Below are 26,955 nucleotides of genomic sequence, written 5' to 3' on the forward strand. Positions count from 1 at the left end.
TTTTTCACTACATTGGCAGGCAGGCTGGGTCAGGGATAATACTTGCAGATGGACTAGATGATCATTGTAGGTCCCTCACTTATGAGTGAAACAGTCTATTCTATTCTATTTTAATCTGTAAAGGCTCACAAATTATGGGAGGGGATGAAATGTGATTTTGAAAGCAAACTCTAAGTAGCCAGTAAGAATTATAGAGCACGACTCCACAGGTTCACATCCTCTGAACCATTCCCAGTGTCAGCCACACACATGACTAGAAACAAAGTCCTAATGCCAAGCTGAAAGAAGCTGTGGGGAGAAGGGTAGGGATTTATTAGGGGCTGCAGGAAATTCTGGACAGAATGGAGCAGGTCCAACATCAAAACAGAATCAACCTGCAAGTACCTTAGGGTAGTCCTTATCAAGAGAAGGGACAAAGCAACAGGCACAAAAAAGATGCAACTGGAGATCATGAACCTTCAGTTTGAAATGCAACTGAAGACACAAAACCTCCCTTTCCTCAACAAGACATATTCCAGAAATTAAAAAATATTAGATAATAAGCAACAAACAAATCCAGATCCATCTAAAGACCAGGCAGAAAAACTGACATTCAGACCCAAGTTAAATATGTTTGTGGTTCTTTGCAAATGCTTCAGTGTCTCTTGAGTGTCAACATTGAGTTAAAAGACACTTAGGAGACAAATGTCATCCTGTAACAAGGTGGTGATGTGCTTATTCCCTGAAAGATCTGCCAAAGCAAACACAAAAAGGGATGATCACAGCAGAAGTGAATTCAGCACTTTCTTTCTGTAGTAAATGTGTTCAACTCAGGTCCCACAAGCAGTTAGTAGTATTAATACTACTGAAACTCCTGTAGTGCCTCTGGAAAGATGTAAAAAATGACTCCTAAAGCACTCCTTGGGCTTCCCATTGCATAAATATGGGGACCCAAAATACATGTCCAAGGCCTGGCACTTTCTTAAAGATATTCTCAAACCAGGTACTATCTCCAGCTCTCACAAAAAGTAGAGTGGTAAAATAAAATTATTTCTTGCCAGACAGAACACATATAATTCTCTTTTCACCAGAATATACCAGATGAACGCTCCAAAAAAGAGCAATTTAGGTTTTGCAATTTGCTTTTTAACATGGAATAAATCCCCCCCTTTCCTCATTTCCTGCAGAAAGAGTCATTTTGCTACTTGGTCCTGGCAGCTCCAGTCAGAACCACCTACATTGCTCTGCTCTATCCCACGTAATTTCATGAGCCATCAACAAAGTGCTGCTCCTCACTTTGTATTGGCAGAGAAGTGCTAATTACAGCCAGGCAGCCCAAACCTTCTGCTGCCACGGTGGGGAGAAGAGCACACAGAGATTTGGGGCTTGCCTCAGAGAAGAGGGGGCAAATGTACTTCTGTCTCCCCTAGAGGAGGATTATTTGCAATCAGCTCCAGCCCTTAAGGATGTCTTTCCTGCACTCCCTGCAAGGCTGCAGTCCTGCCAGGAGCTGCACACAGAGGTAATGGCTGCAGGAGGCAGATCAGAGAGCCTGAAGGCATGGCTGTCCCTGAGCAGGAACACATTGTGGCTATCCTGTCCCTCCTTGATGAAAAGCAAGTTTGGGAACAATCTGAGCCAACCTCAGCCCTCCCTCTTCCAAGCTTCCCGTCCGTTCTCCCCTCAAGCTCTGCACACAGCTTGGAGGCCACCCAAGGACAGGCAGATTGCTTGAGTATGAAACCCAGCTCAAACTGATCTAAAGAGTTTGTTTCCCCAGGTGAACAAGAGCTCTACCACCAGCTAATGCTCTATCAGAGGCATTCACTACATGAAATGTTGTTATCACTTTGCATATAATAAATATTCAAGCCACATGCCTCTAAGGCACTAGGTTAAGGTGCTTAACATTTGAGTACACATCACTGAAAAAGCAGTTTGGTACTTTGGTACTAACTCATCTCTATTTTTAGTCTTAACACAGCTATAACATCCCCAGAAGCCTGACCACCCTGCTGTGATTAAATATCATACTTGTACAGTGAACTGCTGCCTAGATTTTAGAGCAGGTACATTTATTTTAAACCTCTGATCAGCCTAGTACACCCTTATTTTCATTCTAGGCTATTTAAATAGCAGTGCCATTCTGCTCCTTTTTCATATATAACCATGCAAAGAAATTGCTAATGGTGATTTACATTTTTATTGGAATTAGTGGAAAGACTTACATAGAATTAATTGGGAGTTTTCATTCCTGTCACATCATTGGAAGTTGTTGGACAATGAGGAAAAGTAAGCTTGAAGTGCTAAAATGTAGTGAGAGGGCAAAGATAAGTCTTCTAAAGCTTTGAGATCTGAAATAGCCAGACACATCAGGATTTCATTTGAGAGTTTACATTTTGAAACATGTTGTACAACACATTAAACATCATAACATACAGGACATCTCCAGATACTCATGCCCCACCATGTTCTGGCTGCTCTCTAACCACCACCAGGCAATCAAAAGTCTCCTATCAACCCTGATCTCTTACATACTGTGGGGTGCTTCAAACAAGCTTGAAGCTTTGCTGGGACTCAGTTACTTTGAGAATAAAATTCATTTGCCCAAACACAGCTTCCTGAGTCACTTTGGGTGCTGCTCCAGAACAGAGCAGCTCCTCAGCCAGTCAGATTTGGTACAACACAATTCCTGCCTGCAGCTACAGTCTGTTCATGCTCTCACCTCCCAGTGATTTAACCAAATCTGAATTCTAGCAAAGACAATGCAATGGATTAAGAGGATGCACAGAGTCAGCTACCACATTTCCAAGGATTTGCAATAATACATTTTGCAGTCTGACCTTTTCCATCTCCCCAAAAACAATGGAGTGGTCCAGCCCAAATGACTCCATCTACTCAGCTTCTGCACCAAATCTGGCCTCAACCACTCTCCAAAGTAGCACAAGTCCTTCAGAGAGGCAGGCTGTGAGAAAAAAACTGTATGAGGCTGTGAGATTCATGGCTATCACATCAGAGATTGTCTATGCAGTAAACTGGAGCTGGTGTTGCTTTCTGCCACCAACAGACTGAAAACTGAGCGCACAGCTGGGGCGTGTTATTCCAGCTTCTGACAGCCAAAAGCTTCTCCTTTTCCCTTCTATCTAGTCCTCTGTTTGTGCCAGCCAACTTTATGTCTCATCCATCGAGAAAGAAGTCAGAACTACTTACATGGCTCTGAGTGGGTACAACAATTTACTTTGTACAACTGGCATGATTGCAGGTGAGATGTCTGAACACAGACTCCCTTTATAGATCAGTTATCACTGGTGGTTGCCCCAGGCACTGTCCAACCACAAGTATCTCCACCCAGCAGGGTTCCCAGGTGGCCAAGGAGGGAAATGGCATCCTGGTTTGTATCAGCATCAGTGAGACCAGCAGGACCAGTGATCACCCCCTGGACTCGGAACTGATGAGGCCAAATCTTAAATTCTGAATTCACTTCTGAGCCTCTCAGTTCAAGAAACACTCTGAGATGCTGGAGCATATCCAAAGAAGGGCAACAGCATTGGGAAGGATCCAGAGAGAATCTGAGAGTGCTGAGAGTGTTTAGCCTGGAGAAAGGATACTCATGGAGGATGTTACTGCTCTCCAGGACCCCCTGAAATGAGGTTGTAGCCAGGTGGGTGTTGGCCTCTTCTCCCAAGTAACAAGGATTGGGCCAGTGGAGCTATCGCTTGGATATTGGGAAAAATTTCATCCCTGAAAGTGTTGTCAATCATTGGAAGAGGCTGCCAGGGAGGTGGTTGAGTGGCCATCCCTGGAGCTATTTAGAAGGTATGTAAGTGTGGCACTTAGGGAATGGTTTAGGTGCTGGTTTGGTATTGCTGGATTAGCAGCTGGACTTGATGTTCCTGAACTTGATGTTCTTGACCTAAGATATTCTATGACTCTAACTAAGCATTAATGAACACTGGACAAAGCTTTAGGAATACTTTAAGGAACAGCCATATTTTTTCACAGTAATTCTACCTAATTTCTCTTTGCTCTAAACATTCAAAACACAATGCAGCTCCAGTGCTGGATGGAGGATGGCTTGTGTGATGGGAGTCCTCTGATTTTCTCATTCTGTTGCAGATGTTCTGGTCAAATATATAAGCCAGAATGCTAGGGGCAGTTGGGAGGCCAAAAAAATCAAAAAAAAGGAAATAAAACCCTCTGATTTTTCACTTGCAAGATACCAATCACAGTAAAATACTGGCCCAGTCATACTGGCTTGGCAGAAGCTTTTCCCCTTGTGTGTCTGCATTACAAGCAAATGGCTGGTAATGATTTGTGTGCATGCAACACTTCTAAGTAATTAAAACAAACCTCTGTCTGCTGCAGAATGCAAATGTGCCAACAAACTAACCCAACCAAGCCAACTTTAGCCAGGCTCAGTAAATTCAATGCAGTGAATATTCCCTTGTAATGGCCAACTGCAAGGAAGCCAGCTGGACATCCAATTTCTTTAAGGACAAGTAACTCTGGCTGAGATAGCCCTGTGTGTTACCTGCTGTAGTGTGAGTGCTTGAAACATGGGGCATGAGTTTTATATTGATTCTATCCATCAATTATCGCTTGTGAGGGAAATGGAAACAGTAACATGAGTGGACGTAGCAACAGTACCTTGTACATCTCTATTCAATTCCTTTGATGTTAAAATGATATCACCAAGTTTTCCTCACTGGAAGGAAGAGTGATATAGGTGAGTCATCCCTTGTGGTGGTCAGAACATGAAGTTTTGATTTTTAACCTTCTTGGTGAGAAGAGCCCCCTCTCCAATGAGGGATTGTATCACTTCAGCTGGGACTAGACAGAGTTTGTGACAAGGTGAGGGCAACTAAAGAAAGCAATGGCAGAAGTTTTATTTGCTGGTTTCTGACACCTGACACAAAGAGACAACCACTGCTATTAGCATCTTGGGAAAGGGTAACAGCTGATATCAGTATTTCAGCCTGGAGATATCAGTAGTTCTTCCATTGCAGTGGTTTGCATAAGGTCAGCATGGGAGGTAGGAATATGCAGGTGAAGTGTGTGACCTCTAGAAGAAGCAAAAAGACAAAGGGCGAGCATGTGTGCACTTGTGTGACAGATATTTTCAAAGTTACTTTGAACTGCCTTTTGGTCACAGCTAAGAAAAGAATTCTCCCAGACAAAGAACTCCCTACAGAAATTAAATAGAATTCTTTCATCTGCATGGCATGGCAGGAACAATAAACATTTAATGATCTTTGCTAAGAATCACTGTTCCTTTACATACGAAAGAAACATTTTCCAGTTTTTTGGTATTTGCTATTGATCTTGCCCCTTGTCTTTTTGCCCAATTTGGCATGCATTTGAAATTGTTCATTCATGTGTCTCACAAGCTTTGATGTCTGTGTGGTTGGGAGGAAATTGCAAATCACTGTTGTAAGTGCACTTTCTGTATTGCAGTAATTGCCTCTAATGGGGTAGGGGAAAAGGGCCTCAGTCCATCCCACCAGTTGGAGGCCAGTGCCAGCAGGAGATTCCCAGAGACTGCAGAGGTCAGCAGAAGGGCCCCTGAAGAGCAGCACAAAGGAATTCCAGCCCCTCCAGCCAGTGAGCTGGCACAGGGAATAAACAAGAGCTGTGCACAGCCTGTAGGGCTGGGATCTTATTGGCACCACAAGGACATGGTGGGATGGCTCCTGGGGCAATGGAGAGTTAGGGTGGAAGGATACAGGCTCTTGAGGAGGAAAAGGAGGGGAGATGAGCAGGCAGTGCTGTCCTCTATGCCAGTGACCAGCTGGAGTGTATGGAGCTTGCCTGGGGATGGATGAGGAGTTAACTGAGAGCCTACAGGTCAGGAGTAAAGGGAAGGCAGGGACAGGTGACATTATAGTGGGATCTGCTACAGGCCACCCAAACAAGAAGATCAAGTAGATGTAGGAGAAACCTCGTGTTCACAAGTCCTGGTCCTCATGGGGGACTTCAAACACTCTGGTATTTGTTGGAGGGACAGCACAGCAGGACATAAGCAGTGCAGGAGGTTCCTGGAGTGCATTGGAGGGGCTGGTGGGGAACGTGAAGCTCAAGGGCAGCCTTGTCTGCAAGGACCATGAAATTGTGGAATTCAAGACCCATAGGGCAGCATGGAGGCTGCTCAAGCTCACTGCCATGGACCTCTGGGGAGATGACTTTAACCTCTTCAGGAGTTTGCTTAATAGAGTACCACAGAATAATACCTTGGGAGGGAAAAGGAGCCCAAGAGAGTTCATGAGCATTTAAGGATCTACGTGTCCAAACTTGGGAGCAACACATCCTGATGAAGAACTTGGGCAAAAATGCCAGGAAACAAGGATGGATCAACAAGGTACTCCTGAACAAACTTAAACACAAACAGGGAGCCTGCAGAGGGTGGAAGTGAGTACAGGTGACCTGGAAAGAATACCAGGAAATTTTCTAAGCAGACAGGGATTAGGTTAGGAGCAGTAATGCCCTTACAGAAATAATTCTGGCCAGAGATCTTAAGGGCTATAAGAATCATAAAATCATTGTAGAATGGTCTGGATTGGAAAGGACCTTAAAAACCATCCAGTTCCAACCATCCTGCCATGGGCAGGGACATCTTCTACTAGACCAGGTTGCTCAAAGCCCCATCCTGCCTGGCCTTGAACACTTCCAGGGATAAGGCATCCTCATCTTATCTGGGCATCATTTTCCTGTGTCTCACCATGCTCACAGTAGGAATTTTTCCTAATGTCCAATCTAAACCTATTTTCTTGGTTTAAATCCATCACCTCTTCTTTTACCCCTCTATGCCCATGTCAGAAGTCCCTTTCCATGCCTCTTGCAGGCACCCTTCAACTATCCCAGAGATGTTGGAACTAGATGGTCCTTAAGGTCTCTTCCAATGCAACCCATAATTCTATGTATACACCAGAGGACAAATTGCAGAATTCTGAAGAATTCAGCACCCAGATTAACATAAGAAACAACTGTGCATTTATAGTAAATGTGGTAAAAGACAGGTAGTTGGTGCAAAACTTATTTCTTAAAATATATATATAAGACTCCATTTGTCCTCAGAGCAAATTCGTGGAAAAATAGGTAGCAACAGCTTTGTAACTTTAAGAAACATTGACAGAAAATTAGAAAAGAATGATTTTCATAAACTGAGATGAAGTGTTCACCTTCCAACTCTTCCAATACACATCTTTAACAGGACTTCTCTGAGGCACACACTGTCATTATCAATTCAGTTCCATTGCCAAAGAAATCACTTGCAAATGTAATTTATATGTTGAATAAATATCAAGGTTATTATAAAACTACAGAAATTAGGTTAAACCACTGCCCTCATTTTTCTCTCTGTAGAAGAATTTCTCACATCTCCTTCTATATCTCCCCATTTATTCACACATTTTCCTTTGGATATGGCAAGATTGATTTCAACTAACTACAGCCACTGAAAATGTAGGCTTATAAGATTGCCTTTTATGTTCTTGCTATTTTCAACAAAAAAGGACTTAGGAGAAGATAATTCTCTTTACAAGATGACTCACAGAATCATAGAATCACAGAATGATTTGGGTTGAAAAAGACCTCAGAGATCACCTAGACCAACTCCCTTGTTAAGCAGGTTCACTTAGAGCAGGCTGCACAGGATAAATACCCTGGTTTTACATGCTGCTGCTTTGGTGGAATGAATTGCCCTTTGAAAGTGCTGATTCCTCTGCCTTGTCTACAGGGTGAACATAAAAGACTCTCTTAAGCCATATATATACCTCCTAAATGGGTAAATTAATTCCAGTCTGGCTTTCTCTCTCTCCTGGTCCCAGTTCTATGTGCTGCTTGGCTTTTTCCCCCTTCCCTCCACCAATTATCTATCCACCTAGGAACTGATCTCCTGGGTAATCAGTTCCAGTCCTCAATCATCACAAGAAATCATGTCATATCACACTAGTCATATCAAACTCCCTCTTAAAATTAGTTATGTGATTTGTACCTGCTACTCCAAGAAAACAGCTGATCTGCATTAATCTCCTTCCTCCAAGGCTGCTTCTAATTCCCTGCCTAACCATATTTATGATCAATTTATACTCCATTTGTCCTTTGGCTTCTATCTCTTCCTGGAATTTTCCTGCTTGTAGATATTTATAAGCAATAGTTACATCCCTTTCTAGCTTTCATTTTGCTAGTCAGAAGAGGGGATGCTTTTAGATATTTTTTTTAACATAGGATCTCTATTCTTCCATCCTAGTAACCATTTTCTAAATTTAATAACCCTCTTGAATAATTATTGTGAGACATATAAATTGTATTCTAAGTCAGTTGCAATGGTACTAAAATTTCCCTCTGGATATGGAGAAATCCCACCTAAAATATCCCAGTGTTTTCACATGGCAGCCTGGCTCTGGTGGGTCACAATCATTGTGAGTCAATTAGAGGTGTGAATCTTCCCTCTCTTTTGTTGTCTGCTGAGAAGAATTGGTTTTACAACAGACCTTTAAAACTCCTAAAGCTTTCTCCAGATTTCATTCTATGGCAGTTTTTCTAGTCTTCATGAAAAGAAAATCCTTTCGTATTTTAATCCAATATTCTCCACCTTGATAATGAACCCTAGCTGTTTTGTCATCACTTCTGCTGATGTGATTTTATATTTCTTTAATCTTTTGTGAAAACAACAGATGTAATGAGCTGTAAGAATTGGTTTTGAATAGCTACAGAAATAATCATCTTAATGTAATGATTATATTTTAATTATAAAGTATAACCAATAAATTTTAATTATAAATTATAAAATTCTCAAATTCCATTGCAATAGTTTCCTAGACCTATTAGTTCCTTTAAAAATCTTTACTTCCCCTTCCTAGTTTTGTATCCAGACTTCTCAAATGTGTCCCTGAGGTTCTCTTCTGGAAAGAATCTGGCCTTTGAGACTAACAGACCACGATCTACTTAAGAGACAAATTCATAGAAACGTTTTTTGCAATATTTTAGTTAATTATGAACTGAATTTTTGGGAGAAAAACTTTAATGTGCAGCCTATTGCCACTTAGAAAAGGTATCTGGATTTTTTTATGTGCTATACTAGAGAAAAAAGTTCCTATACACGACATAGGAGCTCTGACCTTCCCAGTGTGTGACAGAGCTCAACTCACTTTGTTGAGCAGGTGCTTTTTAGTTGAATTTTTTTTCTGTTCTGGTGACTGGAATAAGAAAGAATGAATAAATTTGTTGCTATTCATCCAAAACAAGATTGGATATGTATCTTTCACAGCCAAATAATAAGTATGCTAGCCTAGATCCAAAATCTTGCCCTCACACTTCACTCATTTTCTTCAAAAGACTTTCTTAGCAAAATGAACTACTTCACTATTCATAATCTTATTATTGCCTCCTTTTATCATCAATCAGTTGTCTCTGAAGTCCACTCATTTTTAATATCTCTTGAACAGTTTAAATCTCTGAATTTTCCTATTAATTTTAAATTATAAGGATTGAGACAATCCATTCATGTCTTTTCTGCAAAAGAGTTGATTTGCTTTCCTTTGCATTTGGGGCAAAGGCTGCTGAGTTCTTCCCCTCCAAACTAAATCATACAGGTAATCTACTTTTGGTAACAACTTTATCCTAGCATTGTCCCAGCTGGCCTGCAGAAAATAAAGTATCACAGAATCACAGGACAATTTGATTTGGGAAGGACCTCTGGAGGTCCCTAATCCAACTTCCTACTCAAAGGTGGTTAAGCTAGACAGGTTGTTCATGTAAAGTTGAGTTTTGAATGACTTCAAGCATCTTTTACCTATCATAGCCATGTCCTGTGAGATGTCCTGTTCAGTGGATCTCAAATAAAAGCATAGTAATTAGCTAAACAAACAAAAAAATCAAAATAAAAACCAAAATCCAAGGAAAAAACCAGGTTGTAGAAATGTAGAGGATGCTGGGGCAGAAAAAGTTCAGTCTAGTTGTCTATTTGAATATGATGACTACATATGTACATATCACACAAATCATGTGTATATGTACATAAAAAAATTACAAAATGGAGATAATTGAGTATTAACATGAGGGAAAAAAAATTGAATCACTGCTACTCTGCACCTAAAATGGATTTTGCAAAGTTGATTGAATTAAAGCAGATATGCCACAGAAAATCTTTCCTAAATGTGCATGCACCAGAATCATGAATCTCTCTCCCTTGTGCTGCATAAAGTATGGGATTTTTTATGATCTATCATTTTTTAAGTCTTCATTTTACCTTTCATTAAACATTACAAAATGTGTCTCATCAGAAAGCATTGCTTTTTATGGCAGCATTTCAAGCTCAGTAACTGAGGAGACTTTAAGCTGCATCTGAACATGATTTCCATTTTTCTTTTAATGAACTATTTTTATAGTGCAAGTGCATAAACAAATAAGAAAGTGAGTGGGCAAGGATGCTTAAGGTGCTTTCATAGGGACAAAATTAATTCATATCCAGCTTTCAAGAAAAGCTATTTGAAACCTGTGTAAATATTTTATTTGCAGACATTAAGAAGAAGCTGTAGAGCAATTAGCAAGACCTTGGTTCTGAAAAGGTAGTTTGGAGTCTATTACATCAGTTTGAAATCAAACCTTCCATCAAATGTTTCTTCCATGCAGCTGTTGAGGGGAAGTTCATCAAAGCTTTAGCAGGAAGGAAACATGGCTATAGGATTCAAATCCAAAGACGAGTTTCAATAAAGAGTTTTGGCTGACTCTTGATAATTTTTAGACCACAGAGTCTCTGAGTGATGGACTTGGGACTGGAGTCTTACCCTTGCTTTAGACAGTCATAAAATCACCCAGTTTTTCAATAACAGCGACAACGAAAAAAAAAAAAAAGGAAAAAAGAAAAAAAAAAAAAAAAACCAAAAAATCTGAAACCCAGCTATAAAAAGCTGCAAAAAAAAGCTACAAAATCTATCAGTTTAGAGCTGATGATCCTGCCTGCCCCTGCTCAGGATGCAGCAAGGGTGCCTTTCAAGCAAGTGACTTGTCTTCCTCATGTGAGCAGACAGAAGGGAGGGCATCTACAGTTCCTCCCATCATTATACTCTTAACTGAGGTTGAGTTGAGTCCTCCTGTGGCTCACCAAACCTGCTGGGGCTTTCCCAACACGAGAGTTTGTTAACAGCCTCCCAGACCACATTTGTCTTCCCTAGCATCCAAAGAAGGGTAACAAACCTGGTGAAGGGCCCTGAGGGGAATCCTTGTGAGGAGTGGCTGAGGTCAGTGGGTCTGTTCAGCCTGGGGAAAAGGAAACTGAGGGGACTCCTTGTGGCAGCCAAGAGCTCTCAAGCAAAGAAAAGAGAAGGAGAAGCACTGATTGCTCCCCTCTGGTGACCACAGCTAGGAATCCAAGGAGTCCAATCCTGGCAATGAAGGCTTAGGTTGGATATCAGGAAAAGGTTCTTCCTCCAGAGGGTGGCTGGGCACTGGAACAGCTCCCCAGGGCAGGGCTCACAGCACCAAGCCTCACAGAGCTCAAGAAGTGTTTGGACAGTGCTCTCAGGAACATGGTGGGAATGTTGGGGACTTTCCTGTGCAGGACTTGGATGATCCTTGTGGCTCCCTTCTAACTCAGAATATTTTATAATTCTCTGGTTCTATAATTTCTATAATTTCCCAAAAAACTAGTTGTAAAAGGAGAAATTTTTTATTTGTTAGCATCTGATTAAAATGTAATAAAATCCTCTGTCTTAATAGGAAGGGTTTCTTTGAATAACTTTGAGTCCCATTTCTTTCATTATTCTGTGGTGAAGGAGCCTCATTTTACTCCAAATAGCAGCTTTGACTGTCCTTAGCTTTTCTTTCTAAGGTTTGCTTATCATCCAGAACAGTCATTTCACTAAATTATCAGTTTCTCTTATACATAAGCTACTTCTACTTGGCATCAGAATAACTTTTTTTTTCAGTAACTAAAAATTTTAACTGATCAAACGAAAACACTAAGACAAATATTTGAAAAGAATGGCCAAAGATGCCAATAAAATCTGGGCTATAGCAATCAAATCATGATGCAAGTTGACTCCCAAGATATGACTGTATTAGCTTATAAAGGAAGAAAATATTTTCAATATTAATTACTGGTGCTTTTTAACAAACTTGGCAGTAAATCCAGTTTTAACAATAACTAACTGCACAGTCATTAATTTTGGAACCTAAGCCAAATGTAGTCTTCCATACTGAGAACATCTGTGATTGTGTCCTTTGGAATTTGTTCCCTGTGCATCTTATATAAGTGCATCAGAAATATTCCAACTCTCATCCCTTTGTTTTATTTACAGGACATGAGAAAGCAGGCTTGGAAACCTATCAACTGAAGCTGAGAGGGAACAGTGAAGAGGAAAAAATAAATTTTAAAAATAGTTCTGATTCACTTATTTCACTAAAAAAAAGAAAGAGAAAAATAAAGATTAATCTTTGCAGTCTTCATTTGTACGTGAATAAAACAGAAGACACAAACATGCAGAATACATTCAGAGAAAAAAGCTAACAAGGATTTGCTAATTGTTAGATACTGAGGTTTATTGGAGCAATGAGAGTCTCCAAATTCTCTTCTCCTTGCAGTTGAAAGAGCCACTTTCCAAAATAGTGCTTCTTCCCAAAGCTACCCAAATCCTCTTCCACTTCCAAGAAACCACCCCCAGCTCACAGCTTCCTTGAACACAGCCCAGATCCTTGGTTATGTATGTCAGTGCATGCTGGTTTATTTGGATATTTTCGTTCTGAAAAAGAAGAGCCACCTCTGCTTTCAGGCTGGCTTACCTTGCCCTCATCACGCCTGGCTTAATGGTGAAGCAAAGGAATATTGTTAGCTACTGAGGAAATGAACAGTGAAAGAATATGCAGGATTTCCACACTATTCCTTCCTGAGTTAATGCCTAAGTGCTTCTCAGAAGCCTGCATAGATCAAGGTTTTCCACTTACACTTCTGCTTTTATATCTTGTATTTACTACAGTATATATAGTTATTGCCACCAAAAAAAAGTGCAAGACATCCAGCTTCAAACAGGCCCCTTAAATGGTGCTGAGTGTGTACTTTACCTGCAGAAACCACAAAGTGGAACAAATAAAAAGAGCTGTTGTAAGACTTGCTAAAGAGGTTCAGGTACTTGCCATAATCATTTTGCAGATGGAGATAAGCCTGAAAGAACATTAAAGTTTCACAGCAGAGATGGGATGTGGAGTTGAGCATGTCAAAAGGTTAAAAACATTTTGGGGTTTTTCTGCTTATGTTTTTTGAGGCTAGGTTGTGAGATATATAAATCATTCATATTCTATTAAAATAGAGCTCTGGTTCACTTTTTGTGGAGCTCAACAGATTACCATACCAAAGCACATTTTCTGACCAGTTTCCACTCTTCAGCTATGTGTCTTCTGTACTCTGTATCATCCTCTTCAATACAATCTCCACATCATTTTTGATACCTCAGCACTTCACAGCTCTCATTTTCTGGCACTATAATCTCTTCCTTTTTTTCAAGCAACTGTCAAAACATAATTCTTACCTTCTGAAATCCTTTTTCTGTTTCTTTTGTTGTAGAATTTCTTCACAAACTGCTTTTGGTTAAAAAAAAAGTTGCAAAAGCACTACATAAATGCAGTTATTTTGATAATTGAGTAAATTTAAATTTCTTCAAACAAACATATGTTTGATATTCCACGTTGTCATTACAAAATTATTTTATCAAAAGCATTTGTGCAATTTATGAATTAAATTAAATGACTGAAATATAGTGAAAATTAACAAAGCTCAATTACATCATTGTAGGTCTTAAGAAAATTATGATTTCAAATAATAAACCCCCCCATATTTTAGATTGATTTTGATTGGAATAATAACTTTGAGAAGGTACTATTTCAAACAAATTCAGAGCATGGTGTTGGGAATCAAGGAAGCTGGTTCCAGTTCTGATATTCTATGAAAGTGTAGTTGGGGAAAGTTCGACCTTGGTCAGGCTAATCTTTACTTTATTGTAAACCTAACATAAGTGAGAGAGACACCCATATGTTTTTTTGATGTTGGATTTGTGTCTTCAAGCACATTCACTGGTAAAGATTATGCATCTCTGTGCTGTCAGGTATTGCAATGATGAAAAATGCTGGTATTGTCCAAGGGCACAATATGAATGCAGAGAGAAATCCAACCACATAAAGTCTCTGCCATCACTTATACTGAGCACTGAAGTTATTTCTGTCTTGGGTTGGCCAAGCTTTTTAAATATTTCAGAGTACTTTTGACTAAGTAAAATATTCATGAATGTATTTCAGAATAATTGAATCTAATTTAGATTGTAACTTAGAGCTCTTCTATTCAACAGGTCTCCCTCTTCTCCTGCTTAGTTGTGAATTAAAGCACTGTTTCCCAATCTGAAAATGTTCCTGAATGTTAAACAGTTTGCACTGAAGAAATTCTGCTCATTATTTTCCTGTGAGTCTGTCTCAGGCATCTGAGCAGGTTGCAAAGAACCAGAGCACGTGAGCTTACACATATGATGAATAGTGATGATTTGAAAGGAACAGTTTGCAAACAGTGCACAGATTGAAAAGTTTTCATCAGTGGTATTTAGCAAAAGGTTATAAATAACACAGATTTTCATGAAAGTCAGGAAACACATCTGAATTAAAATGGGATTTAAACACATGAAACTTTCAGCTGGAATCTCATCTTTAAATGGTTGTACCTTTAACATTGTGAGAGCTCTGTGCTCTTTGTGATGACTGAACATTATCATTTCATGCCAAAGGGTTAATTTCCTTTTGTGTATATTATAGGGGAAGTGAGAATGATTTTACAATGCAGAATATCCCAACATTCTGGAATCAAACACCTCTTTTTCTAATGGAAAGTACATGCTCCTCCTAAATGCCAACAGAATGAAAAGTCAGAGCAAAAGGCAGCGTGCATTGCAGGTTTTTGTAGCCTGGATTTTCAGAGAATCTTAAGAATCATAGAACCATTAAGGATGGAAAAGATCTCCAGCATCATCAAGCCCAAACCATGGCACTAAGTGACATATCCAGTCATTTTTAGGGTGAACTTCACACCACTTCTCTGGGCAGCTCATTCCAATGCTTGACAAACTTCTCAGTGAAAAAGTTCTTCCTGATGTCCAACCTGAACCTCCCCTGGCACAGCCTGAGGACATTTCCTCTTGTCCTGTCACTGGTGGTCTGGAGAAGAGTCCAACTCCCAACCTGGCTGCAATCTCCTGTCAGGGTGTTGTAGAGGGTGACAAGGCTGAGTCTGCAAGCAGTGTCAGGAGCCAGCCATGAGAACCCTGCAACAGGCAGCAATCCTGGGCACACACAAGTCCCCTTTAATTTCAGAGATTGCTTGAAACAGACCACTGAAGTTAAAAAACAGATTAGTGAAGGCAAACAACAGCCTGAGATATCTCTGTGATATCTCTTTGATGTTAAATTTTGCTGTGCTCTCCAAGGCCCAATGCTGAGAAGGCAGGATCAGGCCAATGTGCCAACTCCAGCATCACAGACATCCAGGAGGCAATTAGGCACAGTGAAACAAACAGCTGGTTTCAGCAGTTTTCCAGCTTGACTTTCATTTCAAGGTGAAAGCAACGAGCTGGGCTCTGTCAGAACTCACTTCAGTTTGGTTTCACAACCATGTGGGCACTGATGTGCCAACAGTAATGCTAGCAGTAAAACTGCTAAAACATTCTAGGGCTTCTAACATTGTCAAAGTTTGCATCTAGAGCCCAAATTAATTCTTACTGAAAAGGTGATCAGAAAATACTCTTTTTATTAGTCTTGGATAATATCAAAACAGACTGTAAATGTATATACTATGAGTTGAGCAGATCTCAGATGGATGCAGCTGGCCCCTTTAACCAAACAAGGTAGTTTAGTAAAGGCTCCAAAGGAGGTAAAGCCTGACCTACAACCAGGCCAATAAGTCCAAGAAACCCACAAAAGAGCAGAGAGACCCAGAGAGCATTGACATGTGTGAGCTTGGAGCACTGATCCTGAGGTTAACACATCAACAGCAGGTGCACCCCTCCTTTATCAAGGAAGAAAACAGGTGTGGGTACCAGGAGGCTCATGGATAACTTTACATTGGACACAGTTTGAGTGTGTCCAATAAATATGACAGCCTTCACAAAGGCAGCAAACCAGCCCTGGAAAAGCTCAAGGTTTTAATCAATGGATGGAATTTGCCTAAGGCAACAGGAGTCAGTGTCAAAGCTGACATAAAAGCACATCTGTGAAAAAAAAAAAATGTTTATAACTTCTTTCAACAGAAATTTGCCATAGAAATTGTCAGAGAACTCAGCAGGAAACTTTGAATGGATTACTTCCTTTTCAGTCTGGGACACAAATGGTACAACAACGTGGCCTTAATTCATTCCATAGGCCTTGTTGTGGTTGTTTCTCTCCACATGTGAGTACGTTTATTTTCCTCATGTTTTTATATCACAGTTGGCCTCATGTTCTCGAAGCTTCAAATCATTATTTATGAGACATTTTTCAATTTAAAATTATAATTCACAGAGCAAATGAAACACTGGATGAATACCTCCTGCTTCCAGAAAGACCTTCAAGAGATAAATACATATGTGTGCATTTCCAGGTGGTAGGAATGAACCTGGCCTCTGCTTAACTGGGTAATTTAAAATGCATAAAACATTCCAGAAGCTCAGGAGAGAGCAACGTAATGAATGTGGTGTTATATGCTCAGTTTCATTCTTCATCAATATTTATTTGCTCTCTCTATCCTACCTTCTCTGACTGAAAAACTTTTTAAAATCTTTTTTCATTTCAAAGATGAATCTGAACCAAACTCCCACCTCAAATGAGAATCTCTTTCCTGCATCTACTTTCAAAGGTTTTCATGTCACTGTCCTTCATTGCATAGAGGGAAGCAAGTGGAATGTCTGTTGGAAACATTCTAGTAAAATCAATTTAGCTCACACAGACTGGCTGCAATAAAATAAATATTTGTTTGTGGTGTCAAAGGATCCATGAGGAATGGTATTTCTAATTTTCTCACCATGTGTGTATCTGGCCTTCTCCCTCTGAATTTGCACACTTCATACCACAATCACTTCTCGTGTGCATGAAAGCTTCTGATCTTTAACATCTGTCACATGCCTGGTCTTGTTTCCTCCTCTCCTCACCTGCTTGAGGCCCAATAACCTCCACCTCTACCTTTATATGTTTCTCATCCTTCAAGCTGAGATGGTTGCATTGATATGACTGCAATCAGATTTTACAGCTGGAGATACTGTTTCATGCCCTGTCTGTGCATTTATGATGATTCCCACATCCCTAGAACCTGTATGGCAAGGATGGTCCTATTTTTTCACATCATTGCCACAGACTTTGGGGTCCACAAGGAAGTTCCTTCTGTCACAGTTTTGCATCAAGTTGAAAGAGCAGTTCTTATATGCCTGTCCCATACGGGTCATGGTGTTTGGGGACTGAGCCTCCAATTACTTTCTCCACCAAGATTTGCACGAGGCCTGATGGCTGCCAGCCTTGACTTTCATGCCCAAGTCCCACCTATGGGTTTGGGCTTTATGCTTCCCTGGGCTGAGTGCAGGCTTCAGACACATCAAGCCGGTAAAAATCACTAAGAAAAGAAGTTTAAGTGAGACCAAGACCACCTAAATCAGACCAGTGCCTTTACAGACATTTTGAGAGGATGATGTCTCTTGTTTCTGAGCCAGTGGCTGGGCATGTCCTTAACACCCAGTGTTTCCCTCTTCTGGGAGCACACCAGGAACTTCCTAAACTGAGAAACTCAGAGCATAAGTCATGCTTCAAACTGGACATGCACTCAAAGAGAAATGAGATTTTCCAAGCAGCAATTAAATAACTCTTTCAGTCCATGAGGAGACACTCAAACTCTGCTTATGTTACACTCCTTTCTTTGTACTGCTTATAGTTTCAGGATTCCAAAAAAATCTCTCTTGTCCTGGAAGAGACTTCCATGGCAGAGTGAAATCTCAGACAGAAAATGATTTTCAGATGTTGCTCCATTCAATGTTCTGTAGCATTCAGAAAAAAGTGGAACATTAACATTTGTCAGCATCATCAGAGCATTTATAGATTGGCCCTTCTGATAAGACTTTCTAATGGTTACAGCCACCTTGCAATGAAGGTGTCAGCTCTTCCACTATGGAGGGCAGCCATAAACCCCTTTGAAAGCCTCTTGCTGGATGAGGAAGGACAGTTTGACAGACCTTCACCCCAGGTAAGTTCAGGGTCATAAAAGAATGACAGCATCCCAAAGCTTTAATTTCAGCTCATCCTCGGAGGACTCACCCAGAGTCCTCCAAGGGATGAGCTGAAATTAAAGCTTTGGGATGCTGTCATTCTGAGTTAACCAAATTGTCTTAAGCAAAATCACACCATGGTGTGAATCATGGAGGGGGAAACAGAGACAATTCAACATAGAAATAAACTGCAGAACTTTTCATTGTTTCATAGGTTTTGGTTTCATGTTTTCCATTTTCAGAAGCTTAACAGAAAAAAGCTTCACAAAAAAGGTCATAATTCTCTCTCTAAAAGATAAGGGGTTTTCTACTGTTAAAATAATAATTAATTGATCACTTAAAAAAAAAGACTAATTTCTCCTATAGTAGCCGTTGTACAGCAATCCCTGAAAAAAGTTTGAAGTACACCAAGAAAAAAAATGAAAGAAAGGAAATTGAAAACACTTTGAATGAAAAAATCAAATTACTTTTCTTCTAGGAAAACTCTCCTTTACTCCTCTCACAGGCACAGCAATGCTTCAAAGAGAAGTCTATTGTATAATAAGTCACTTGCCAGCACCAGCAATCTCTCTCAAAGCAGGAAAAAAAAATCCATCCTCTCTGGGATTTTAGGTCAAGAAACTTGTACTTTTCTTTTTAATGATTCCTAGGATTTCTTTGAAAACAAAGGAATGAAAAGGGAAAAAAGTGAGAGAGGAGACAGGCAAACTCTTGTCTGATCCTCACTGGCACACTTGTGCCTCAGCTCAGCCTGGTACCTCCGTGCCATGCCTTGGTGATGGTGCTGGCACCAATCTGTTTGCTCCTGGGTGCCTTCCCAAGCAAATTCTGCCAGTTTTGCCCTTGAATTGGATTTCTTCCAAAGCCAGGTGAGACAGAGCCTGGATACTGTCAGACACCTGTGAGCTGGAGCCCTTCTCCATGGGTTTTCCTTCCAGCTACTAATGCTGGTTACATTCAGCTGCATTAACTTCTCTGTCTTGTTTGTTTCTTGACTATATCCAGAGCCCTTGGATAATGCCTTACAATTTCAAGGTGAGAAAAAGGAAAAATCTTCTTGTCTCCCATCTACAGCTCACAAATCTTCAGGCAATATTTAAAACCCCAAGAATGCCAATTTGGACTGAGTTTCTCACATGGTATTTGAAGGTCACAGTAACACCTTTCTCTATCCATGGTGTCTCCAAGCACCCCAAAAAACAATCACCTCAGGTATTCACCATGGGAGGATTATATAGGAGCAAAAGTTCTCACAGGAACTGAAACAGCTGCTGCTCCTTTCATTGCAAATCTGCATCTGCAGGAGATATTTGATATATTGCAGCTCTGGATATTTACCAGAGCTGCTCTTGCAAGTTGGTTTAATCCAAACTGGTGTGCCCAAACTAGAGGACAGGTAGCTCACTCAGATCCTGTCTGTGTGCATCACCATTACTTTACAAGTGGAGAGGAGAGGCCCAGCAGATCTGAGTGAGGGGCAGCTCCCCCATCCTCTCCTTGCTTCAGGTGCACCAAACCTGCACTGCCCCACTACCCTCTGACACTGTGGAATCAGTCTCTATAACCTGCTCAGTCATTTTTTTCCCCTCAGGAAAATATCACTGATCATATTCCTCAACAAGGATTTCACTGCTGCTCGAACTAGTCCCAGGTGTTATTTTTATGGCATAGAAGCAGTGTGGTAGAGGAAGAACAAAAAGTTCTGAGCCATTGATAAGACAATTTTCCCCTTCAAAGATGAAGCCTAGTGAGGAAACTGCAGTCACCAACAGGACAGCCTTTCCTGGAGGCTTTTTCAGACTTCTGAAAAGAGATGAGTATGACATACTGAAGTCTGCAACTCTCTTCACAGCACTGTAAAACAAGCCATTTATTCTCTAACATCCTCAAACTTTAATTCCTTTAATAACCAAATTGCCAACAAAATTAAGTATGACAGGTCCATTTCCAATCCCTTTAATGATCCTCCTGTTTTGCCGTCTACAGTTGCCTGCCTTTATCACTTTCTCTCTTGAGCCTTGGCTCTGACACCTACAAGCCTCAAAGGCTTTATTTATGTTAATTATCGAGGAAGTTTCCTTCTAAGTGAATAGCTGGATTACCTGACTCTTGATTTAATGGCAGAGTCAGCTTTATACACTGTGATTTACTGTAAAAAAATATGATCCAAGAGAAAACTGGTCTTCTGAAGGGAATGAGCTGACAGCAGTGCCACTCTGAGCTGGGTTTTTCAGTGCTGGCTGGTGTCACACACTTGAAGCAGGTACTGCAGCCTTGCATCCACCCATTAACTTTTTCCATTTACTTTCTGTTTTTCTCTGCAGTCCCAGCTCTCTTTGTGGCATTACTCATTTTTTATCTGCAGAGTGTAACTTAAGGATGCAGCTTGCCCCAAAGACACAATGCAAAATGCAGCTGATGTAGTTGTGTTTGGAACAAAGCAGAAAGAGAAAGGATCTTGACAAAATCACTTTAAATTTTATCGAGGGACATATTACAGATTTAGCCAAGCTTGCCCCTCTCATGGCCCTGGGTGTTTCCTGCATGCGATTTTCAGAGTACATGCTAGAGGTAGAGGGAGGATCTGAAGAGTCAAAGGGAAGGCTGAGAAGTAGGTTAAAAGCTGAAGGCACATATTAAAGGTCTCCAAAAAGACTCTACATGCACAAATCAAGACACTGTAATTAAGCCAGCATGCAGTTACTCATCCATTAGTCATTCACTGGCTTCTCCAAATATATCATGGCTGAAAGTCCCTCCATCACCCTTGAACAGGAAACAATGCACTACTGATATTCAAGGTTTTTCTGCTGTGTTCTACAACTCAGCCATACTAAACAACTCAGCCCTGTTTCTTAGGCATGCAGTGAAGGTAGAGGTCCTTATTTGTTTGGACCCATTTTTAAGACATGAGACCCATTTACTCTCTGTTGTAGGTACAACCCTGACATTTCCTTCTCATCCCTCCATGTCCCCCACACAGCCAGCTGGCTCTGAACAGCCACTGAGTCATCTGTGAAAACATCAGTTAACACCAACACCTGGAAGAAAAGCTCCAGCAAATTAATTAAGAACATAATGAAGGTCATTGCACATGAAAACTTGTGTGCTCACCTCCCTCATCTTCCATCCCAGGACCAAAATCATCTTGATGAATTTTCAGCCCAACACTAGGACATGGTAGCCAGGTTCTCTGGTAATGAACAGTGGTCAGATGTCCAGTACCTTCATTCAAGTCTGCTTTCCATGGTGCTGTTAGAGTGTCATTGCTTCTGTTTCCCTTGCTCCACTTATATTCCTACAGATATATCTGGGAATTTCTGTGAGGGAGATGTCATTGGTGCACAGGAACAATGGAGGCCACAGGAAGAGATTACCAGAAAAGGGAGGCTGCAAGAATGCAGGATGTCTTCAGGAAATTCCAGCACACATCTGCAATGCCTGTTGGGAATGGGTAGAGAGTTAAAATATCATAAATATGGTCACCATTAACTTTTCTTGCTTAACTAACAGATAACATTGACTTCACTTATAACACCACCAAGCAACAGCAGAGATTCCAGCTTCTCCTAGTGGTACATCTCAGCACAAGCTACGCTTTTCTGAGCCTCTCACAGAGAGGTCATTGCCTGTGGACAGAAAATGGGCATTAATGATTCTGAACATTTTACCAGCCTCTCACAGAAGTGCTGCATAAGTCAAACAATGACCTGTTTAGCTGTGCTGTGCCCCTGCAAGAAAACAGCACCAACAAACTGGAACATCAGTGCTTGGAATAACAAAATAACTTTTTAATGATTTATGATTCAAGCTAGGAATCTTGCTAGCCAGATGGATCTGCAACTGAGCAAACCAAGGCTGACCTGAGGCTACAGAACCTGTGTCAGCACACTGCAGAGGTTTTGAGGGAGATTGATTGTACTATTTCATTGTCACAAAATCATCTGGTAAATTCTTAAGATTTTTTTAAATTATTATCACTCAATCCAGACATATTCTGTTCACTTTCTTACCTGGTGCTGATATATCAGCTTTTGGAGTTCAAGACTTCTAACAACTTGCTGCAAGATATTAAGCTTTATTAAGTATTTTTTTGCTTTTGAGAGCAGCAGGCAACATTTGCAAAACTATGGTAGATGGGTAGCAGACTAAAAATACCAATCATAGCATCACAGTGTCATAAAAAACATTGGAAAAAACCTTTAGGAAGATTTAGTCCAGCCATTACCCCAGCTCTGCCAATCCCACAGTAAACCACGTCCCTGAGAGCCACACCTACACATCTTTTAAATAACTCGAGGAAAGGTGACTGGGCAGCTGCTTCCAGAGGTGACAACCCTTTCAAGGAAGGAGTTTTTTCTAATATCTAAAACCTCTCCTGGCACAACTTGAGGCCAAGTCCTCTTGTCCTTGAATGTGTGGGCTAAAGAGCTCATATCCTTCCTTACCAGTGTGTTCCCTGGTAAATTCAATTCTTTTATTTCTTATGGCATCCTTGATGGATTTTATTTCAGCATTACTCTATTTACTCTTACTCTGCTTACAAATGGTACCATTTTGTGTCCAAGTAATGAAAATTTCAGATGAGAAAGTGTCAAATGGCAAATCCAATACAATTGTCTGACTCTCTGGGCAAAGACCCTGCTTTACTCACAAATCCTATTCTGCTTTCCTGAACCTAAATGAAGACCCTTTAATTACTATTCCCAAGCATTGTATTATAAGACCAGGCTTTTAGGCAAACTGAGATTCACTGGAAAACTTGCAATCATTTTTCTGGCAGATTCAGGGTGTGGAATCCCAGATACTCCTGTCTGGTAAACACTGGACCATGGTGGGTGTTCACATCTTCTTTGCTAGACACAGGCTAAGCTCTTTGGTCTCTGGTGGATTGTAACACATCACCAAAATTTTAAGAACTTCAGCATTTTCTCTGACTTCAGATATCCAATTTTCATCATGTAAACCTCTCCTACCATTAAGTCCTCACCAAGCAGAATTTTCTCCTACTTGCTTTCCATTCCCCAGTGTCCACCTAGGCTGTCCTTATCAAGGTCAACTTTAATTAGTGACTGAAGATTGAGTACTTTCATTAATCACCTAGAAAAGGGAGCAAACATCATATTAATGCAGTGGATTGGTGATACTAGGATGGAAGAGGTCACACCCAAAGGAAAAGGAGAATCAATGCTAAGGAGAACAAAGAAATAATTTATCTTCATGAAAAATATCCCTTTTCAACTCTTCTCCAACCTTTTCTATCTACTTTATTTCGTAGGCCTATCTATTTTATTCCTTAGGTCTATTTTCTAAATCAAAAAGTCTTGTTAGGCATAGGTCATGCTTTCCTTTTTATCCTGAAACAGAATATTTATAATCCTAAACTCTAATCTGGATCCATTATCACTTTTTTGAGAACAGTGAAGCCACTGCCGTGGTACTTCATGTAACCAAATAACCTCTTCTGGAGGGATGCCAAAATTCAAATTGGTCTCATTTTACCCCATCTTTCATGCAGATGCAAGGACAGATCAGGCCCATATGGAAAATGGATTCAAACCAGAATGGCAAGACAAGTTGGAAGCAAAGCTTTTGGAGCCCGTCTTTGTTTCCCCTTTAGAGAACTCTTTCATATTATTTTAAGCCAGATGTAACATTTTATCACACCTGTTCATAGCTTTTCACACAGAACCTTACAAAAATACAAACTGGAGAACAAAGAACTGAGTAAAGAAGAATTGAGTCTAACATATTTCACATATCACCTGCAAACACAACCAGTGTCCCCTTGGAATGAAAAACTGCATGGAAAATACTGCTGCTGCTACATTTATTCCTGCCTGTATTGCAATTTCAGCACCCAATTTCTGTGCAGACTATCATAACTATTTATATTGTATGAAGGCAACAAGAAATAAATAAATTACCTCTTTAGTCTTCAAAAGAGGGCATCTCCAGAGACCTTCTAGACAACAAAGCACAGAGGAGGATGAAAGGAGTGTTTTACACATGTAAATGAACCTGCAAGAGCAGGTCAGGGTTTTTTTAATGGTCTGCTTTGTACAGTTTCTCTTCAATAATGTTTTCCAGGTCTCAGTTGTGAGTCAATGGGTAAACACAAAGGTATCATATCAGGGTACAAGTGAGACAAGGGGGAAACATTACCAGATAACTAATTGCTTGGTGGGTAGGAAATTCACTGTAAATGTGTGTGAAGCTGCAATTTATTGCTGTAGCCAAGCTGATATTCTGAAGATGCATCTTTTTCATGCATTCCTTTGAGAGACATTCATAAAAGACTGGTTTTCAAAAGACAAGGGAAAAGAAAGCCATGAGATCCTTGACACGTTGTGACTCATGGTTTTTATTTTGCAGCCAGGCCTTCATTTTCCTTCTACCCTTCCCACATCACAGCACATGCATTTCAAAGAGGTCTCGAGGACAAGAGAGGAACAAATATGAGAAGAACTACTAAATTTCAGCTTTGTATTGATAAGATTGGAGATAAGGAGGTTTGAAGTTCATCCATTCAAAAGGCTCCTTTTCATGTTAAAAGTTGACTATGTGTATTACACTGCTAAGTATTTCACAGATCCATCAAACAACCACAACAACCTTATGACTGATGCTGTCCCACTTTTTCTCCCTGTCCACCCCTGCTTGGTGTAGTTAGAATTGCTTTCTGGAAGCAACATCCCTAAGCATTTCAGAGGAGACCCAGTATTTCCATGGCATCTCCAGAGATCTTCCCTTTCATGCTTAGCTTAGACTTCTCATAACTCCTCCTGGGAATATATCCATGTATGTTACTTCAGCAAAAGCTCTTGTGTAACTTGATAGTTTGAAAGATCTTTTCATTGATCACACTACTCCTTGTTTATCCAATTTTCTGCTCAAAACAATGACTGGGGTGTGCTTTATCAGACTCACTCTAGCAAGGTGCCTAAAGATTTGTTGACCCCTGCAGCACTCCCAGCTGGAGGTAAGTTTGGTTTGCAATGAAGGACAATTAGTGAAGAGTTCCACCCAGCTTTACCACAGGTGATTGGGTAAAGAAAACAAAAATGCCATTGCAAAAGTGTTGCTTATTTGTGTTTTACTTTTTCATCATTAAACTCATGGAGGGAATCCTATTCTATTTACACAAAATCAGATCCTCATCCTATTTACACAAAAATTAATTGGTAATTAATTAACACCCCCCAGCAGAGTGGCTCATGACCTGTCTCAGAGGAACTGGGCAGACAGAATCTGTTCCAGCACAAACTTCTTAGACAGCAATACAGCTGAAGTCCCTGAGATTAAGCAACCCTGAGGTTTTTTTCAGAGAAATAACCTAAAAATCTATTGAGAGGACTTCCTTCAATGCACAGTTGCTAAACAAACTCACTCCTTTTTCCACACCACTCTTCTCAACTGTGAGAATTTGGAATAAGCATTTCCAGTTCAGTTTTATTTTTTCCCCCTGTTTGTACTGGTTTTGTTTTATTCCCATATGTCTTTGAAATGTCTTGGAACGTATGCTTATGTAACATTTACTTTTGGCTGATGCCAGAAATGACAAGTCAGAGCATTATGGAACAAGTCCATGACCATGTGGTATCCTAAGAGTGACCTGAAAATGTGAAGGCCAAGACTCATATGTGGCTCCAGAGTCATCAAGGAACTTTGTAATGCCCCTCCTGCCTTTTGTAATACCTTTTATAAGATATAATACATTTAGCATTTGTAGCTAAAGGAGGCCTAGACATGATGTTTCAGTATTATTTTGAGCCAGATCCACAGAACCATCCTGCCTGCAGTGGATCAGCTTTGCTGGAGTGAAAACCAGAAAGGAATGTGTATCACAAGCTCACATGGGACAAGATGAACATCTAATATCAAGCTTGAAATATTCATCTCAGGCTTCGCATGCTTTATGGGGAATTTCAAGAAATACTTTTGTGGCCTTTTACTTTTACTTTTATTAGATACTTTTACTCCTAGAAACTTGGAAAACCCCTGTGCTTGAAGATTATAGGTGTCCAAATTACTTGGTTTTGAGAATTTTCATATAAAATCAAGTCCTTAAAGCAAGAGCTAGTACTGTCTGAACTTTTAATTTGATACTGTTGTTATTGCAGTTTCAAATTATAAAATCAGTGTAAATTAAAAAAACATCCTCTATTTGCTAACTGGCACAGGATAAAAGCCAAACACTTTCTAGCATGTCTTTAGAGATTTTATTTTTTTTCTGGATACTAAAAATCTTTATTCCTCTTTAATTTTTTTATTTTTTGTTGGCAAGATTAAATACAAGTTTTGATGTGCAACTGGGCAGTACAGAGACCAAACATTTCTTGCTTTCCTGACATAAAATAATTTTGTGGTTCATTTCATGTTTGCTGTGTTTAGAAAGCACAACCTGGCAACTGAGGCACGGCCTTGGTGGCAACCAGATCTCCAGAGCAGGCACCTGCACTTACCATAGTCCATATGGCAATAAATGGGTGTCAGTATTTCCTATTCTATCATCCTCACCTGTTTCAAACCCTAATGCGAGAATGATTTTCACAAAAGTAGGAGACTATTACATCCACTTACTGCTCTCATTTTCTTGTATCTCTTGTCCTTTGGAAATCCTTGAATGTTCTATTGACAGAAGAAAACTGCTTAGAATCAAGAGATGCCAAAATCATAGAGAATCAGATTCCAGATACACAAATTATCTTTTTATTTTTAATTA

Source organism: Serinus canaria, chromosome 2 (assembly GCF_022539315.1).
Source record: "Serinus canaria isolate serCan28SL12 chromosome 2, serCan2020, whole genome shotgun sequence".
In the NCBI taxonomy this organism is placed as follows: Eukaryota; Metazoa; Chordata; class Aves; order Passeriformes; family Fringillidae; genus Serinus; species Serinus canaria.